The sequence below is a fragment of the Bos grunniens genome, chromosome 8 (genome assembly GCF_055505025.1).
Source record: "Bos grunniens cultivar Pamir isolate PY7600 chromosome 8, Bosgru_T2T1.0, whole genome shotgun sequence".
Classification (NCBI taxonomy): domain Eukaryota; kingdom Metazoa; phylum Chordata; class Mammalia; order Artiodactyla; family Bovidae; genus Bos; species Bos grunniens.
Window position 1 is genome coordinate 55,530,867 of NC_141172.1, and position 20,530 is coordinate 55,551,396.

General features: G+C 37.7%; 1 long non-coding RNA gene across 2 annotated transcripts in view; it reads right to left on the minus strand.

Moving 5' to 3' along the window:
- Positions 1-20,530, minus strand: part of LOC147367084 (uncharacterized) — a 555,865-nt gene that overhangs the window by 152,635 nt on the left and 382,700 nt on the right. For both annotated transcript variants that reach the window (XR_015169162.1, XR_015169161.1), the window contains one exon: positions 16,486-16,593. This is a non-coding gene — a long non-coding RNA (uncharacterized LOC147367084). The remainder of the gene's footprint in view (positions 1-16,485; positions 16,594-20,530) is intronic.

A 20,530-nucleotide genomic window follows, 5' to 3' on the forward strand; every position in this document is an offset into this window, starting at 1 on the left:
TTCACTTTTAATCATTTACCAGCCTGAAATCTGATCACAATTACCACTCTGTTGTTAATATGGGAATATTTAATAGCCCAAAACAGAGATGTTAAATACACTAATCACCCATACAGCAAACATTCATGGGATGTTTAAAATAAGACAGCCTCCTCACCAGATACTTCTTGTAATACCTACAATTAAGTTGAGTGTTAAGGTTATTCCCAGAGTTATCACACCATCATAATTTTTTTCCTATTGTTCGGTGTGATATAAGATACATCAGAGAATCAGATTTAAATTATGAATGGATCCCTACCTTTACTTTTCAAGACAGTTGTGTCATGTTCAGAATACAGTCATCTCCCATACCACTTCCCTGAATTTCACGTTTTCTTTTTCACACTCCTAACATCAATAAACGCAAGCTCTTCTAGATTTTTATCTTCATATGTACACTGAATACTACAAAGCATTTCCTAGAGAAATGAGATAAGCCCTAAATAAATGGAGATCAACACCATGTTCATATGTCAGAAGTCTTAATACTGTTAAGATGTCAGTTTTCCCTAAATTGACCTACAGTTTCAAGATAACTCCTAGTTAAAATCCCAGTAGGATTTTTTTAAATATAAGATGAGAGTATGATTCTAATATTCTAATGAAAAGGTAAAGGATCTAAAATAGCCATAACAACTTTGAAAAAGAACAAATTTGAAGGGCTAACACTACCTGACTTCAAGACTTATTATAAATCAGTGCTCTTCAAAATAATGTTTTATTGTTGTAAAGACTGATAATTAGATCAATGGAATGGAATAAAGCATCCAGAAATACATCTACATATATTTGGAAAATTTGATAAACGTCACAAAGGCACTTCAGTAGAGAAAAGAAAGTCTTGTCAACAAATGGTGCTAGAACCCTTGGATATTTATGTTCAAAAAATGAACTTCAATCCACAACTTACACCATAAAGAAAAGTTAATTCAAAATAGATTAGAGACTAAATGTGAATGTAAATCTAAACCTCTAAAATGTCCAAAATAAAACATTGAAGAAAATCTTGAATTATTGGGCTAGGCAAAGCTTTCTCACATATAACAAGAAAATTTTTTCATAGCAGGAAAAACTGATATACTGAACTACATAAAAACTATAAACATCTACCCTCCTAAAGACGTTATGAAGATAAACGACAGACTAAAAAGAAAATATTTGCAAATCACATATATGACAATGGACATGAATTCACAATAAGTGAAGTCAAGAGAAGTCACCCAGTCATGTCAGACTTTTTGTGACCCGATGGACTGTAGCCCACTAGGCTCCTCGATCCATGGGATTTTCCAGGCATTAGTACTGGAGTGGGTTGCCATTTCCTTCTCCAGGGGATATTCTCAACCCAGAGATTGAACCCAGCTCTCCCGCATTGTAGGCAGACACTTTACCGTCCAAGCTACCAGGGAATTCACAATAAAGAACCAACAAAACTCAATAAGAAAAATACAACCTATTAAAAATAGGTAAAATGATGAGTGAACACTTCACAAACAATATGTATGAATGACAAATAAACACATGAAAAAAATGCTGAATATCATTAGTCATTAGGGAAACTTGAATTAAAACCACAATGAGGTACCACTACACATATATCAGAATAGATCAAATTAAAAAGAGTAACGAAATCCTAGGAAGTTTTGGTGAGGATACAAAGAACTAGAATTTTCATGCAATTGCTATCAGGAATGTAAAATGATACAACCTCTTGAGAAAATAGTTTGGTAGCTAATCTAAAAATTAATTATACACTTCCCATAGGATACAACCATTCTGCTCTAAGATATTTACCTTAGAGAAATGACAACACATATTCACACAAAGATTTATAAATGAATGTTCACAGCTGCTGTGTTTGTAAAAGCTAAAAACTGGAAATAAGCCAGTGCCCATCAACAAATGAATGGATAAACAAACTACACACGTCCATTCTATGGAATTAAATTCAGCAACAAAAAGGAATAAAATATTGATACATGTTACAATATGCTTAAATACCAAAATCATTTTGCTAAGTAAAATAGGTCACACAAAACAAGTATACATAATACATGATTCCATTTGTACAAAAAAATTTTAAAGGCATACTAATCTATAGTGAGAGAAACAGGATCCATGTTTGGGGAAGAAGCATGTTTAAGTAACAGTGGGAAGGAGGATTTACAAAAGAACAGAATGAAGGTGTTCATTTTCCTGACTGTGGTGATTATGTCATTCAGATTCAGATCAGATCAGTCACTCAGTCGTGTCCGACTCTTTGCGACCCCATGAATCACAGCACGCCAGGCCTCCCTGTCCATCACCAACTCCCAGAGTTCACTCAAACTCACGTCCATCCAGTCAGTGATTATGTCATAGATGCATAGGATCACAGTATATATATATATATATATAAATCTAACAGATTATATGCTTTAAATTGTACAATTTGTTGTATTTAAACCTCAAAGTTTTTAAAAATAAAAATGAAAACAGAAAATAATAAAACATGATAACAAATTTGGTCATACTGAGAGATTTTGAAAGCTTCAGATTGAACTGATAGAACACTAAGAAAATATAAAGTAATGACTACAGGGAAAACATTTGATCAAAAAAGAAAATGTAATTCTGATATATGCTACACAGCTTTGTTGTGAATCATATTTATATAATCATAATAAGATTTGGGCTTCTCAGCTGGCGCTAGTGGTAAAGAACTTGCCTGACAATGCAGAAGACATAATAAGATGTGGGTTTGATCCCTGGGTTGGGAAGATCCCCTGGAGGAGAGCATTGTAACCCACTCCAGTCTTCTTGCCTGGAGAATCCCGTGGACAAAGGAACCTGGCAGGCTTCAGTCCATAGGATCACAAACAATCCGACACAGCTGATAGATTTAGCACGTGCACTCAGACACACACACACAATAAGATTTTTAAAATAAATATTTACTTACTAAATTATCAAATAACTATATTGAGAGGATGGGGAAATGAAGAGCGTGGTGGTGGTATAAAGGAGATAAATGATACTCTCGCATTATAAGAAGTGTATACATGTGTGTGTGTGTGTGTGTGTGTGTGTATGCAGCCTAAACTTGTCATACACACTATATATATGTGTGCACGTGTTTGTGTGCACATAAATAAAAATTTTGTGAATAAATACCTTTTTTCCATTGCCAATGGTGTGTTGATTTGAATCCAGTCTTATTTAAGATAATTTAGTTTTGATTTGCCTAGAGAATATATTTTCCATCTCTTCTCAATAGTCAGCAAACATTAATTACTTTGTAAATAAAATAATTTAGCAGCATTCCAAGTGTTCTCATAATTAATATATTACTTATGTTATGGATCTTAGGTTTACACTTTATTTTTGGAACATGCGTTGAATAACATAAGCAAAAAAAAAAAAAAAAATGTGACTATGAGAAAAAGTATTCAACCTCAAATTGCCCGCTTCCTATAACTAGCTGTTGACAACCCTGGGGATCACTCTGGTTACATCCAGAGCAATATTTGTTTTAGTCCCGTTTATTGATTTCTTAGGCTGAGCTCTTTGCTGAGATGGCAGCACACAACTCAAACAATTTCACAGAATTTAAGGGTTAGAAAGGAACTTAAAGGTTACTGAGTCCAACTACTGCCAAAATACTGTCAGATTTCCTCAGAATATTGACACACATGAACTGGTGCCTCTACTTGATGCTGAATTCAACAAATACTTTTCAGTTCTTAACTTGCTTAAACACTCACTAGGGCCAGTTATTGCTCTTCTTCCTATTTCTTTTCCTTCTCTTGCTTTCCATTTTCCAACAAGTTTTCTTCCCATAGCTTCTATGGGACTCCATTTTACCACTGATTCATTCTGTCTCTCTGAAGTTACTTTTCTAATGGAAATTATTTAAATCCCCAAGGTTTGTCCTAAATCTTCTAATCTTATCCTCTCTACATTTTCTTCCATTCTCCTAGCTTCAACCATTTTAGATAATATTTAAGTGTATATTTAACCTGGAACTCTGCCCTAAATTACAGATTTGTATATCCAGCAGCTCTTTGTACATCTCAATTTGGATGTCCCACAGGCATCTCAAATTAATCATATCTAAATTAAACTCATGGTTTTCTCCCCGTATACATGATTATTTTTTATGTATTCCCCATCACTGTTAATAGAATATTATCTACCCAATCACTTAAGCAAGAAAATAGAACATCACCTAATTCTACCTCTGAAATATCTCAAATAATATCAACTGTTTTCCCTCCTCAAAGTCAATTTATTAGTTTAGGAAGCTAATTTTTCCTTTATCTTATGTAATACCATGAACATCTTCTAACTTTCATAGTTAGAAGACTATGTCTCTGGTCTCATCCTTTTTTTTTTTTCCCCACCATGCTGTCAGTCATTTTTCTAAAGTATAAGTCTGATCTTCTCTATCCTTCGTTTAAAGCATTTTAATTGCTATATATTATACTTGGCATAAAGTCAAACTGTGTTAAAATGTTTTTCGACACTAGTTTAGTTCTGGAATTTCATCTCTTCCTACTAAATCACTTTTTTAGGTCTAGAAAAAAATGAATGTGTCTTGCTCAATCATGTGTTCAAAGGGTTCCCTCTTGCTTGAAAAACAGCTGTTGAAGACTGAGTTTCTTGGGAAACAAGTTCTAAGATGGAGATTGATATGCATAAACTTCATTAGAGTGCTCTCAGGATCAACATCTGGGAAAGGGAGGGAAAGGAAAGAAGCAAAATGAAGCAGAGGAAGAAGCCCAGTACCTATGCAATCTAGGCAAAGACTTCAGCCAACCCAAATAAATTCTTCAACTAGGATGGCCCTTCCAAGTTGTTCCCAGTGTGATGAGGGAGCAAGGTATAGTCCCACAGAGTTCAGCCATTGGATGAAGGCTACACTATGGAAGGGGACATGATCTTGGGCATGGCATCTCTCTGAATCAGGGCAATTTCTTAAAAGGGATGATGGCTGAATACTCTCAGCTGACAAAATTCCCAGTTGATCCATCAATCCTGATGGTTTATCCAAGTTTCTATTACAGGGCACCTCTGTTGTCCCTGAGATACATATCTTCAAATAACATCCTGGTAGGCCTCTTTTACTGGAGAAAACTTACAAGGTTACTGAAATGAAGTACAAGGACCTGCTGCTGTGGTCTTGAGACCAGAACTAATATTTGTCCCGCTTCTCCACTATCCATCTGAGATTCCCTTCACTCTCATTGAGCACCTCTGCTAGTCTTGGTGGCTTCCTTTGTAGTAACCTACACTCAAATCCTTGAAGACCTGAGTCCCTGATTGCCATATAGCATTCTGTATTGGTGACTACTTCACGTGTCCATTTACCATTCCTTGGTAAAGGAATTTTAACAAACTTGCAAATGTTTCATCTGAATAATAAGCATATTTCTCTATGCTCCCATTATTTAGCAGCAGACCTACTTCTTCAAGTAGTTCAGTTCCTCTGTTAGGGTGGTAACTCCTCTTTTTCCCTAGTTTTCCTTTGACACAAGAAGCAGAAACTATCTTGGAAGAAACTGATAGCTTATGGTTCTATGGGGCCTTTGCAGTATTCAATAATGAAAATGTTTCTTCTCTTAAGAAACCAGGGCCTTTAAACCCACAGAGCCCAGATTTGTGTGAGTAGGAAACACAAATTTCTAAAAAGGGTCACTTGGAGTTACGATGGCAAGCAGAGAAACTTCTGTTATCAACCCTTGATTCTCAAATCCATATTAAGGATACCACACCAAATAAACCTCATTGATTAAGGGTATACAGTATTCCAGAGGATGGCACTCTATACTCATAACGGATCTTCTCAAAGCTGGTGGCTTAGTTTTGGCTTCAACAGGACCTATCACTGTCAATATAAAAGCTTCTGTGTACTCCTCCTTCCACGCTGTAAGGGGTCTGTGTAGTCAGCTTGACACCAAATGGATGATTAATGTCCTCAAGGGTTAGTGCCACACTGAAAAATCATCATTGATCTCAGCTGCTAGAAGATTGGGCACTTGGGATTAACAATAGCTTCAACATTGGTGATAAGTGTTTGCTACTGCCCCATGTACATCTCCATCTTTACCACCATAACTATTAAGTTCACATGTTCATTTTGTCAAACACATGATAGCTGATGACCGATGCTGGCTGATGCCAACTGGTTGAACTATACTGCCTTCTCAGTTGTTTAGTATTTCTTCTATGATGGCTTCTCCCTGGTGAGGATTAAAATGTGATTCTAATATCTTCATACCAAAGTATGCTTACTCCTGTAAGTTCATCCACAAGGCTTTACTTCAAATCTCCTTGTCCTCAATCTTCTCAAATTTTTCTTTCCAGATCAATCAGTCAAGTCATTTGCCATTGCCCATGAGCTTGCACATATTGTAATCCCAGACCATTTCTCTTTCCACTCTGACTAAAGCTCTGCTCATAGTGAAGATGTATTCAAATTGCTGTCTTTCAAAACTATCACTAATTAATGATATTTCAGAGCAGCTGTCACTTTTTAATTTACCTACATACCAAGCCAACTTATCCGTGAACCAAGTTTGGCTTTTTCTTCTGTAGTCAGTTGGTTACAAGAGACTCCCTTATGAGGTCACACATAGGTGTGATAAGTACAAGAGAGGTGAATGATGAGAATCTGAGTCACCAACTGTGCAGCTTGCATGTGCATACTAGCCCTTTCCATGCCCAATTCTGAATGCACTGCTTCCATTTTACTATGGATTATTGTTTTCATTTACTATGAATATTGCCAGATCTTACTGATCTGCCTCTTGAGAAATTTGTATGCAGGTCAGGAAGCACCAGTTAGAACTGGACATGGAACAACAGACTGGTTCCAAATAGGAAAAGGAGATCATCAAGGCTGTATATTGTCACCCTGTTTATTTAACTTATATGCAGAGTACATCATGAGAAACACTGGACTGGAAGAAACACAAGCTGGAATCAAGATTGCTGGGAGAAATATCAATAACCTCAGATATGCAGATGACACCACCCTTATGGCAGAAAGTGAAGAGGAACTCAAAAGCCTCTTGATGAAAGTGAAAGTGGAGAGTGAAAAAGTTGGCTTAAAGCTCAACATTCAGAAAACGAAGATCATGGAATCTGGTCCCATCACTTCATGGGAAATAGATGGGGAAACAGTGGAAACAGTGTCAGACTTTATTTTTCTGGGCTCCAAAATCACTACAGATGGTGACTGCAGCCATGAAATTAACAGACGCTTACTCCTTGGAAGGAAAGTTATGACCAAGCTAGACAGCATATTGAAAAGCAAAGACATTACTTTGCCAACAAAGGTTCGCCTAATCAAGGCTATGGTTTTTCCTGTGGTCATGTATGGATGTGAGAGTTGGACTGTGAAGAAGGCTGAGTGCTGAAGAATTGATGCTTTTGAAGTGTGGTGTTGGAGAAGACTCTTGAGAGTCCCTTGGACTGCAAGGAGATCCAACCAGTCCATCCTGAAGGAGATCAGGCCTGGGATTTCTTTGGAAGGAATGATGCTAAAGCTGAAACTCCAGTACTTTGGCCACCTCAATGCGAAGAGTTGACTCATTGGAAAAGACTGTGATGCTGGGAGGGATTGAGGGCAGGAGGAGAAGGGGACGACAGAGGATGAGATGGCTGGATGGCATCGCTGACTTGATGGACGTGAGTCTGAGTGAACTCCGGAAGTTGGTGATGGACAGGGAGGTCTGGGGTGCTGCAATTCATGGGGTCGCAAAGAGTCGGACACGACTGAGCGACTGATCTGATCTGATCTGATCTGGTGTCAATAAGTATGACAGAACCCACCTTATGATGGGGAGTTGTGGCTCATGATCGCTTGAAATCTCACAGCCAGGTTATTTATCACTGTAGGAACTATTTTTTCAAGTGAAATATGACTCTGCACTGCCAGTGGCAGTCTTGCAACAAAGCCCATAGGGTGTGCATGGTGGTTCTCCTATTAGACTTTGCCATAATGCCAGATGGCATATTTTATTGCTACATATACCAACAATGTTACATTTTCTTGATCATATGGCCCAAAGAGCAGAGTCTCTTGAATTGCAACTTGGAATGCTTCAGAATATGTTACTGCTTTTGTCTCCACTCAGAGCTGGCAGCTTTTCATGTTGCTCATATATGGGATATAGTGTAAACCTGAGTTGAATTGACTGCCTCTGTACGCAAAGAGGCCCAATGAGCTGTTACCATGGAAGGAGACGTGAGATGGAATGATTTGTCCTTTACTTTGGAGAGGGTGTCATAAAGTGTCTCTGACTGATGGACTCCTAAATATTTTACTAATTTTGTGAGCCACTTAAACTTCACAGAATTTATTTCCCACCTTCTAGAGCATATATATCTTAACAATGCCTCCCAACACACTGGCTGCTTTTTTAACAACTGGTCCAATGATGTCATCAATATAGGCACCAGTGTCATGTCTTCTGAGATGCCCAGGTAATCCAAGTCTCTTCAGACTATACTGTGACAGTGGGTGGGAGAGTTAATACAACTATAAGGCAGAACCATAAATGTCTAAATGTATATTCTAACCTTTCACATGAAGGTGAACTGTTTCTGAGCCTCTTCCTTGATAAGATGTAAAAAGAAGTATTAGTCTGATCAACAGCCACATACCATGTTTCTGAGGTCATGTTAATCTGCTCTAGCAAAGTGCCATATCTGGTTACTACTGAGCTTATAGAAGTCCAGTGTTAAGTTTATAGAAGTCTTCTTTTATCCTCCAGAGTTCATCTGGATTTTAAATGGCCAGATTAGAAAAATAAATGGGGATTTGAAGGGGCCCACTACCCCTGAATCTATTAGTCTTTATATCTTTATGTCCTTGGGATAAAATATTGTATGGTTTTTCTAACCTCTGGCTGAGATAAGAGCCCCTTTACATGCTACTAAGCAGGCCCTATGACATTTATATTCAGGGTTTAATTGCTAATTAAGCACTCCCTGCTTTTTATATCTTTCCAAGATATCAATCATGCTTGGCAATAGTCACCAAATTAAACTGTCCTTGCAGTTATAATTATCCCTCCATCTACACACACACACACACACACAGAAACTTCTTAAATACTTGATAGGTTGCCCCTGACATGGTAGCTAGATACCAAAGATCCCCGCCCCCCCGCCCACAGGGAAACACAGTTCCCAGTATTCACACTCATGCAGGCCTCCTCCCTTGAATCCAGATTAGCCCCATGACTTGCTTTTGACCAATAAAATACAGTGGGAGTGGCACTGCATAGCTTTAGGACTTATGCTCTAAGAAGCTTTTACCTTCTACCAGAGCCTCCTGGACCACTTGCTCTTAGGCTATATCCTCTCTGATCCTTGACTACATGTCATGAGAAACCAATGTAATACTATAAAGCAATTATCCTTCAACTAAAAATAAATAAACTTAAAAACAACATGCAGAGACCACATACAGTACACTTCTCCATAGCCCAAACTGAACTTCCAGCCAACAAAGAGCATTAACGTCCAGCCAGGTGAGTGAGCCATTCTAGACATCTTGCTCATTTGCATTTTTAGATGACTACAGCTCTGGTGGACACCAGAGAACAATAGCATGGGAGCCCCTAAATGACAATGCCCAAGCTAAGCCTAGATAACTCATGAAACTGTTTGAGTAACACTAAATTTAGAGTTGCTTCTTTCAAATTAGTAACTAATGGAAACAACTGGTATACTCTTCCTAATTCACCACTGATAAAAATTTAACTATTATTAATACAAATGTAAATACTTTGGGCTAGGGGTTATTCATATTTACATATATTCACATTCCATTGAAGGTGGGTCATCACTGTTGACTAACTGATATATGAGACAGCTCAGTATCTCAGCTTAGCATCAGTTTTCTCACACCACTCCTGGTACCAACTAATAAAAAGTTTGAGTTTCCCAGGAAGATCTATGAGACATAGGTTAGGATACAGAGAGTTCCTTATGGATTTAGGATCAAGACCTGTGGAATGGGAGAGGAGAGAAAACAGAATCAAGCAAACTGAAAATCTGGGTTGTGATGTAGTCTTAACAAAGGCCTCAGCTGGTCCTATAGGGAGCTCTGAAGGCAGGAAATCCTAAGAAGAGCTTGGCAGTTTCTCATAGCATCCCAAATGCCACCTTCCCTCCTCTGTGCCTGTCAGTTCAGCCAATTCAGATGTTATCTTGGATGCATGTTCCACCAGCAGTCCTTTCCTCACTCCTCTGATAATCCAAGTAGATTTCTGCCACCCCCTACCCCCGCCCGCTCACATTTTCAAATCATCTGCTCTGTGTACGATGGTATTTATTGAAGCCCATTGTGATTGCTTTTTCCTCATCTTTCTCTGTTCCACTAGACTGTAAGCTCTTCAAAGACAATGCATATTTTTATACACAGTAATAATAGTGTATATATAGTAATTCTTACAAATATGAATAAAAAATGAGTCAAGCATAATTTAAATGAATAATAGTATGACAGAACCAGTATTGAACTACAAGTAACCATCTTCTCCTTGCTGCTCTCAGTTATTATTGCTCTGATCTAATAGAAGTTAGCTTAGAGGAAGGAAATTCATAGATTTAGAGTGCTTACTTCAGTGATAATCCTGAGAGTATACGCACAGCTTTTCTCTGTGTTTGAGCTCCCTATGGCAAATACAAAGTATTTCCTGAGTCAGGGACTGTATAAAAGTGAAGTGTAAAGCATGAGACATAGTTCTCAAAAAAAAAAACCCAAAAATCTAGTCTATAAGACTCATGTCTGATCAATGGAGCAACCAGGATAATATAAGTATGTAAGAGAAAAAAAAAAAAGATTATACAGCTTCTGTTATTTTTATTTATGTAAGTTGTAGATTGCATGAATTTTTGTAATTAAATATATAAGTAAGCTGTGTAAGTAACAAATATTTCTGTAAGTATATAAGTAAATGACAATTTAAAACTTGCCACAGACTTCCCTGGTGGTCCAGTGGTTAAGATTCAGCCTTCCAGTGCAGGGGGTACAGGTTTGATCCCTGGTCGGGGAGCTGAGATCCCACATGCCTCATGGCCAGAAAACCAAAGCACAACACAGAAGCAATATTATAACAAACAGGGTGTGGCAGGGAGGTTCAAGAGAAAGGAGACATATATGTATTTATGGCTGATTCACTTTGTCGTGTGGCAGAAACCAAGACAACATTGTAAAGCAATTATCCTCAAATTAAAAATAAATTTAAAAAAAACCCTCCTTAAAAAAAAAACAAACCTTTCCCACATAACTAACCAAAGAGTCTACTTAAATAGACATCAATATGTAAACAAAGATGTAGACAGGCAAATATTATTTTATAGTAAAATAAATTTAATTCTTTACATTTTAGTGAAAAACCATATATGATATGTTTACAAGGTAATAGAGTTCTACCAAAAAAATATTAAGCTAGAGAGTAACCTTATAAGATTTTCATTTTAAAAATATTGGAATATTTGATTAGGTTGAATTTATCTATTTTTTTCTTTTACTGCTTGTGCTTTTGGTATCATATATAGGAATCTACTAGCAAATCCAAGGTCATAAAGTTTTCCCCCTGCTTTCTACTAAGAGTTCTAGAAATTTATCTTTTATTTTATATATTTTTTTCAATTTTTGTAGCATGTGGGATCTTAGTTCCCCCACCAGGGATCAAACCCACACCCCTTGCTTTGGAAGGTGGAGTCTTAACCACTGGACCACTGAGAAAGTCCCTGTTTATTGCATTTAGAACTTTGATCCATTTTGAGTTAATTTTGTATATGGTGTGAAGTGGGTGTCCCATTTCATCCTTTTGCATGTGGCTATCTAGCTGTTTCAGCATCAGTTGTTGAAAAGACTGTCTTCCCCTCCAGTGAATGGCCTTAGCACATTTGTCAATAATCAGTTGATCACAGACACATGCAGTTAGTTTGAACTCAATTCTATTTCACTAATCCCTATGTGTATCCTTAGGCCAGTACCACAATGCCTTGATTATTGTTTCCTTATAGTAAATTTTGAAATCATGAAATGTGAGTCTTCTAACTGAGTCCTTCTTTTTCTAGATTGTTTTGACTACACTAGGTCTTCTGGAGTTCTAGATGAGTTTAGAATCAGCTTGTCAATTTCTATAAAAAGCCAACTGGGATCCTGATAGGAATTGTGTAGAAACTGTAAGTCAATTTGGGGAATCCTAGCATCTTAACATTATTAAAAAATCCATCTGGTAAAGGAAAAAAATCAAAAGGTTGCTATTTATTAAAACACTAACTTCTGCCCTATGAAATAAAATATTTGCAAAACACGTATCTGATAAAGAACTTGTAATCAAAACATACCAAGAATTCTTACAACTCAGAAATAAGGAAACAAGCACCCAATTAAAAATGGACAGAAGACCTGAATAGAAACTTACCCCAAAACATCTACATATAACAAATAAGCATATGAAAAGATGCTTAACATGATGTGTCATTAGGAACTGCAAATTAAAACAACAGTAAGACACCACTACATTCCTATCAGATGGCTAAAATCCAAAACACTAACAATATCAAATGTTTGCAAGCACGTGGAACAATAAGAGCTCTCATTCATTGCTGGTGGGAATGCAAAATGATGCAGCCGCTTGGAAGAATGTTTGGTAACTGCTTCCAATCCTAAACATATAATTACTATATGAGTCAGCAATTGCAGTTCTAAGTATTTACCTAATTGAGTTCAAAACAAAACCTGTTTTAAGCAGCTTTTTTCATAATCACCAAAAATTGGAAGTAACTAAGAAGTCCTTCAGAAGGTAAATGAATAAACTGAAACACCCACACAATTGAATATTACTCAGTGATTAAAAAAGTGAACTAGCAAGCCACTAAAAGACATTGAGGAACCTTAAACACACACTGCTAAGTGAAGGAAGATGGTCCAAAAAACAGCAACATACTATCTGACTCCAACTATATGACATTCCTAAAAAGGAAAAACTATAGGGACAATAAAGAGAGCAATGGCTGCCAGGGGCGCAGCACGATAATGGGGAATAAACAGGTAAAGCCCTGGCAAGTTTTAGGGCACTAAAACCATTCTGTATAATACTGTAATGATGAATACACGACATTATACATTTGTGAAAAGACACAGAACTGTTCAACACCAACACTGAACCTTAATATAAACTATTGACTTCAGTTAATAATAGTGAACCAGTCTTACTTCATTAATTGTAACTGTATCACGTAATAATGCCAGATGTTCATAACTGTGAAAACTATATGTGTGAGTGTTGGGCAAACAGATGGTATATGGAAATTCCATTGTCTGCTCATTTGTTCTGTACATTTAAAATTGTTTTAAAAAACAGTTTATTAACAACAAAAACAACAACAAAACAAGATCAGCACATGATGAGTATGGAAAAGACATTTAGAGAACCATTAAGAATACAGGCAAGGAAAGACTCCCCTGGTCCAGGGGTTAATACTCTGTGCTTCCAGTGCATAGAACATGGCTACGATCCACAGTCAGCGAATTATCCCACATCCCACATGCTATGTGGCATGGCCAAAACAATGACAACAACAACAACAAAAAGAACGAAAGCAAGACTATTAAAAAGCTACTAAGGTTAAGTCAGAGAATGATGATGGTGGTTTAAAGTAAGGTTAAGAGTGATGAGGATGAAATGAAATTTAAAAACTCAAAATAGAGTGAGGAAGAGGACAGGGGAAGTAGACAAGAAAAAAAAAATGTTTATAAAAATGTGGGTGGGCAGAGGAGGCATAGGAGGAGAGAATTTGATCCCTCAAATTTCTGACTTACAAAAACTTTGGCAATCATCAACACAACACTATTGTACTAGAAAGAAATACCCATGGGTATTATAGAGATTCACTGTGCTAAGAATCAGTAAACATGACTAGCAATCTTGCTAAAAATAAGAGACTAGAACCATTTTAAAGTTTTCTATGGACTTTTCAAAGACTTCACTTCAGTTCAGTCACTCAGTCGTGTCCGACTCTTTGTGACCCTGTGAATTGCAGCACGACAGGGCTCCCTGTCCATCATCAACTTCTGGAGTTCACCCAAACTCATCTCCATTGAGTCAGTGATGCCATCCAGCCATCTCATCCTCTGTCGTCCCCTTCTTCTCCTGCCTCAAACCCTCCCAGCATCAGAGTCTTTTCCAATGAGTCAACTCTTCGCATGAGGTGGCCAAAGTATTAGAGTCTCAGCTTTAGCATCAGTCCTTCCTTCCAAAGCACACCCAGGACTGATCTCCATTAGAATGGACTGGTTGGATCTCCTTGCAGTCCAAGGGACTCTCAAGAGTCTTCTCCAACACCACACTTCAAAAGCATCACTTCTTCAGCGCTCAGCTTTCTTCACAGTCCAACTCTCACATCCATACATGACCACTGGAAAAACCATAGCCTTGACTAGGCGAACCTTTGTTGGCAAAGTAATGTCTCTGCTTTTCAATATGTTATCTAGGTTGGTCATAACATTCCTTCCAAGGAGTAAGCATCTTTTAATTTCATGGTTGCAATCACCATCTGCAGTGATTTTGGAGCCCCTCAAATAAAGTCTGACACTCTTTTCCACTATTTCCCCATCTATTTCCCATGAAGTGATGGGACCAGATGCCATGGTCTTAGTTTTCTGAATGTTGAACTTTAAGCCAACTTTTTCACTCTCCTTTTTCACTTTTATCAAGAGGCTTTTGAGTTCCTCTTCACTTTCTGCCATAAGGGTGGTGTCATCTGCATATCTGAGGTTATTGATATTTCTCCCAGCAATCTTGATTCCAGCTTGTGCTTCTTCTAGCCCAGCGTTTCTCATCATGTACTCTGCATGTAAAGTAAATAAGCAGGGTGACAATATACAGCCTTGATGTACTCCTTTTCCTATTTGGAACCAGTCTGTTGTTCCATGTCCAGTTCTAACTGTTGCTTCCTGACCTGCATACAAACCTCTCAAGAAGCAGGTCAGGTGGTCTGGTATTCCCATCTCTTGAAGAATTTTCCACAGTTTATTGTGATCCACACAGTCAAAGGGTTTGGCATAGTCAATAAAGCAGAAATAGATGTTTTTCTGGAACTCTCTTCCTTCTTCCATGATCCAGTGAATGTTGGCAATTTGATCTCTGGTTCCTCTGCCCTTTCTAAAACCAGCTTGAACATCTGGAAGTTCACAGTTCACGTACTGCTGAAGCCTGGCTTGGAGAATTTTGAGCATTACTTTACTAGCGTGTGAGATGAGTGCAATTGTGCGGTAGTTTGAGCATTCTTTGGCATTGCCTTTCTTTGGGATTGGAATGAAAACTGACATTTTCCAGTCCTGTGGCCACTGCTGAGTTTTCCAAATTTGCTGGCATATTGAGTGTAGCACTTTCATAGCATCATCTTTCAGGATTTGAAATAGCTCAACTGGAATTCCATCACCTCCACTAGCTTTGTTCGTAGTGATGCTTTCTAAGGCCCACTTGACTTCACATTCCAGGATGTCTGGCTCTAGATCAGTGGTCACACCATTGTGGTTATCTGGATCGTGAAGATCTTTTATGTACAGTTCTTCTGTGTATTCTTGCCACTTCTTCTTAATATCTTCTGCTCCTGTTAGGTCCATACTATTTCTGTCCTTTATCGAGCCCATCTTTGCATGAAATGTTCCCTTTGTATCTCTAATTTTCTTGAAGAGATCTCTAGTCTTTCCCATTCTGTTGTTTCCCTCTATTTCTTTGCGCTGATCGCTGAGGAAGGCTTTCTTATCTCTCCTTGCTATTCTTTGGAAAGTTTATATCTTTCCTTTTCTCCTTTGCTTTTCACTTCTCTTCTTTTCACAGCTATTTGTAAGGCCTCCTCAGACAGCCATTTTGCGTTTTTTCATTTCTTTTCCATGGGGACGGTCTTGATCCCTGTCTCCTGTACAATGTTATGAACCTCTGTCCATAGTTCATCAGGCACTCTATCTATCAGATCTAGGCCCTTAAATCTATTGCTCACTTCCACTGTATAATCATAAGGGATTTGATTTAGGTCATACCTGAATGGTCTAGTGGTTTTCCCTACTTTCTTCAATTTCAGTCTGAATTTGGCAATAAGGAGTTCATGGTCTGAGCCACAGTCAGCTCCCAGTGTTGTTTTTGCTGACTGTATGGAGCTTCTCCATCTTTGGCTGCAAAGAATATAATCAATCTGATTTCAAATCTGGTTATTCAAAGACAAAGAAACTTAATACTCAACCGTGTTATGGAAGATCCTTAATATAGAACAGTGTCTAAGAAATTATCCTCTGGAGTCAAACCTTATGAAACATGGACTTTGATCATTCTACTCATGATGGTTATAGTGAAATTAATTGATATTGATCATATTGGTAATTTTTAAAAATTAGTATATCTCTCTAGCAATGGTAAAATAGATAGTTACCTGTGATTTCAAGATGGGAGACTTTCTGTGACGTAAGTTTGGGGCAGCAGCAACATCTCCTTAAATTCTGTGTCTCTCTGTCTTTGCTCACACTCCTATTGTCAAAACCTGTGATGAATGGAGGAGAAAAGATTTATTGGTATTCTTTCCTGTCATATTAGACAAGATATACAGAAATGGATGCTTGAAATAGCCATTAATAAGACATGAGTTGTCAGCATTGTATCGCAGGGCAGGCTAAATCCATTATGATTAAGGGCTTTCATCTTAAAGGTAATTTGCACTAAAACGTAGGCAAATGGCTGAAATTCCATAACATATCTGAAGGACTTGGAAAGAAAAGAGAAGAAACAACAGTGTGTTTCAGGGTCTTGATTTGCAGGAGATGTGTGTGTGTGTGTGTGTGTGTGTGTGTGTGTGTGTGTACATATGCCTGCATGAAAAGTTTTTCAAAGAGCCACAGTATAGGTTTATTTGTGCCCCTATTTTTCCCTTGATATGAACTCTGTGATATTCAGTAAGAAGAGAGTTAAACACAACCATCATTTTTGGTCTACTGTGAGGAATCCACAGAAATAGAAACATGATACATTTTTCTTGATGACATATATTTGAAGATTTTGTTCAAATGATTAAATAAGCCATTTTGGACATTTGCTTGGCTCAGATTAATCTAACATTGCTGACTTCATAAAAGAGATTTCCTGTAAAACATCAGGTCAAATTTATTCATTTTTGTGGTCAGATTTCTCAACCACTTAGGACTGCGTTCATCTGCATGTAAAGAAAACACTTACAATATCGTCTAATTTTATACACACAAAGTCCAGAGATGGGAGCCCTGGGCTGCTCAGCAGTTTCCTTACATCAATAATGCCCACATCTCTCTCTCTTTCTGCCCCAGTATCCTTATTATGTGGCTTCCCGCTTACTACTTGTTGACTTAGGGTTAAAAGAAAGTGTTCCAGTCTCAAATTCACCTTCTAGGAGAAAAAAAAAAAAAAAAGGCAAAGGCATAGATAGAATAAATGCCAGCTCTAGTTGTCTTTTTAAAAATTTTGAAATAGGACAGCAATAGTACTTCCAGAATCCCAATCCAAATGACTTCGGTTTTCATCTCACTAATGAAGGTTGGGTCACACAACCACCCATAGTGGCAAGGCACCTGCAAAGTTAGCTGTTTTTCTAATAGGGGTTCACTGCTGTCCCAGGAAACTTAGTCTTCACGGTAAGAATCAAAGGGGAGGTGATTCCTAGGGTAGGCACCAAGCCAGACCTAACACACTCTTTTGACTCTAAACCCTTCTAGCCTCCTTAATCTTTCACATGAAAGTATCAGTATCAGCTTCACCTTTCTGAAGACAGTAATACCTCAGAAATGAATTGTCTTCTTGTCTGAGTAATTTGGCAAAAACAAAGATCTATGCTCTCAGAAAGCAAACAGAAGAAGTAAAACAAACTCTATGACTAGATTATAGTCACTATACTATACAACAGAAAACTAATTCTTTTTTAAATTCATTAATTTATTTTAATTGGAGGCTAATTACTTTACAATATTGTGGTGGTTTTGCCATACGTTGACATGAATCAGCCATGGGTGTATGTGTTTTTCCCATTCCAAAACCCCCTTCCACTTCCCTCCCTGTCCTATCCCTCTGGGTTGTCCCAGTGCACAGGCTTTGAGTGCCCTTGTTTCATGCATCAAACTTGGACTGGTGGTCTATTTCACATATGGTAATATACATGTTTCATGCTATTCTTTCAAATCATCCCACCCTCGCCTTCTCCCACAGAGTCCAAAAGTTTGTTTTTTATATCTGTGTCTTTTGCTGTCTCGCATATAGGACCATCGTTACCATCTTTCTAAATTCCGTATATATGCATTAGTATTCTGTATTGGTGTTTTTCTTTCTGACTGACTTCACTCTGTATAATAGACTCCAGTTTCATCCACCTCATTAAAACTGATTCAAATGCATTCTTTTTAATGGCTGAGTAATTTTCTAATACAGCCCAACCCAGTATTCTACATGTTATGTCTGGGCACAAATATATCCACAGTCTCTGGTAATATCACTGCATCCCAAAGATTTGTAGAAAATCTGGATTCCCTGTAACAAGTGTGACATCCTAGATTATCTCACTAGTTTGCTAGGTGGGTAGACTCTAATACTAATTTTTGAAGAAACTGGGCATCATGTGTACTTTCTGACAGACGTTTTTCAACTATTCTTATTTATCTTATTTTTAGATGTCTTATAATGCAAACACAACTCTTTTTCTCAGTGTAGGTAGGAAATATTTCTCACAGACTCCTCTATTGATTTCAAACCTATTCCTCAGCTCCAGGTTCTACATGTATATTGCCATAAATCCAAGGCAACAAAAGAACTGGTTATGGATTTTTGCCACAGAACCAAGTGAATTCTTTCCCTGCCTGTCCTTCCTCCTTTCTTTCCTTCCTTCCTTCCATCTTTCTTTCTTTTCCTTCTTCCTTCCCCCTTCTAGAGGATCTGATATGAAAAACAATGAAAGAAATCTGAAGAATTCTTGGAAACTGAAATTATTTGTGTCACTTTGACAGTGCCAGCACTCCAGTAATAACTTATAATGTTCACTCAGAGATTTCATAATTATTCACATCTAATTTTTAATTGTGCATTTCTGAAAGGCAATTCACACAAACCTAGACACTGTCAAAGATAATTAAAATAAAAATATGTGATAATACAAACAGTAAAACATTTAACCCTGAGAAACCTTCAAACTTCCTATATTCTAATTCAAGAACTCGATTTCAAAAGAATGAAATATAAGATGAAAAGAATCCTGCTTTGCCATATTCCAAATTTACTAAGCATTGACTTACCAAAGTTAGAAACCTAAGAAGTTTCACTTGTAAAAAGATAAAAAATTTAGTACCCACCTAAGTCATCAATTTATCAAGGTTGATTAGACCACATTTCAAAGCAAAATAAAGTGTTTAATTCTGAGTCTGGACAAATACACTGAGTCTAGACTATGGTCAAGCAAATAGGGGCCTGTGAACCATTGCATACAAGAAAGCTAAAACTGTTAAAAACAGCTGAGACTTTTTACCATGAACAGCAATCATACTGAGATGGAAGGGTAGGGAAGCATAGGGGAAGTGGTACACAGTAGACAAATAGGAACAAAATGCCATGGGAAAAAAAGGCTTTTCCCTCCAAAGCAAATGATGCTGCTCTCTGCTTAAATCCTCACTGGTTTCTAATTATATTCTATCCCTAAAAACATCTGGCCTGCAACCACTGCATCCTCGTCTCAGGCCACCAGCTTTCACGCCTACATTTGTGCAGATTCCCTAGTTTCAACTGGATCTCTGACAGGAAAACCATACCTGACGATGTCCTTATAGAGCACTGTGATGAGTACTTTCTCTAAAGGAGTATTCCATCTCCCCTGGGGCACCTTTGATGCACTACCTGGTTTGCCTTTCCCTCTCAGTATTATCTTCTTGTTGACTCATTTATTCATTGACTCTACCCTAGAACATGTTCACTGGAGGCAGAGAACCCTTATTTTTATTCACCAATGCATTCACTGGAAGGACTGATGCTGAAGCTCCAATGCTCTGGACACCTGATGCGAAGAGTCAACTCATTGGAAAAGACCCTGATCCTGGGAAAGATTGAAGGCAGGAGGAAAAGAGGGCAACAGAGGATTAGATGTTTGGATGGCATCACCAACTCAATGGACATGAGTTTGAGCAAACTCCAGGAGATGGTGAAGGACAGGGAAGCCTGGTTGCTACAGTCCATGGGGTCACAAAGAGTTGGACATGACTTAGCAACTGAACAAGTGCTAAGTTATTGGATCTAGAACAGTGTGTGGAGCACAGAAGTTGCTCAGTATATATATTTCACTTTAATCAATTATACCAGAAGGCAGAATTTGTTTCAAAAACATTACAAGCCAATGGATTTTCTTTTAATATGATGAGGAACAGGATAAACATCTCTTAAGGCAAAACTGCAGCTGTCTCTCATGAAACTAAGGAACC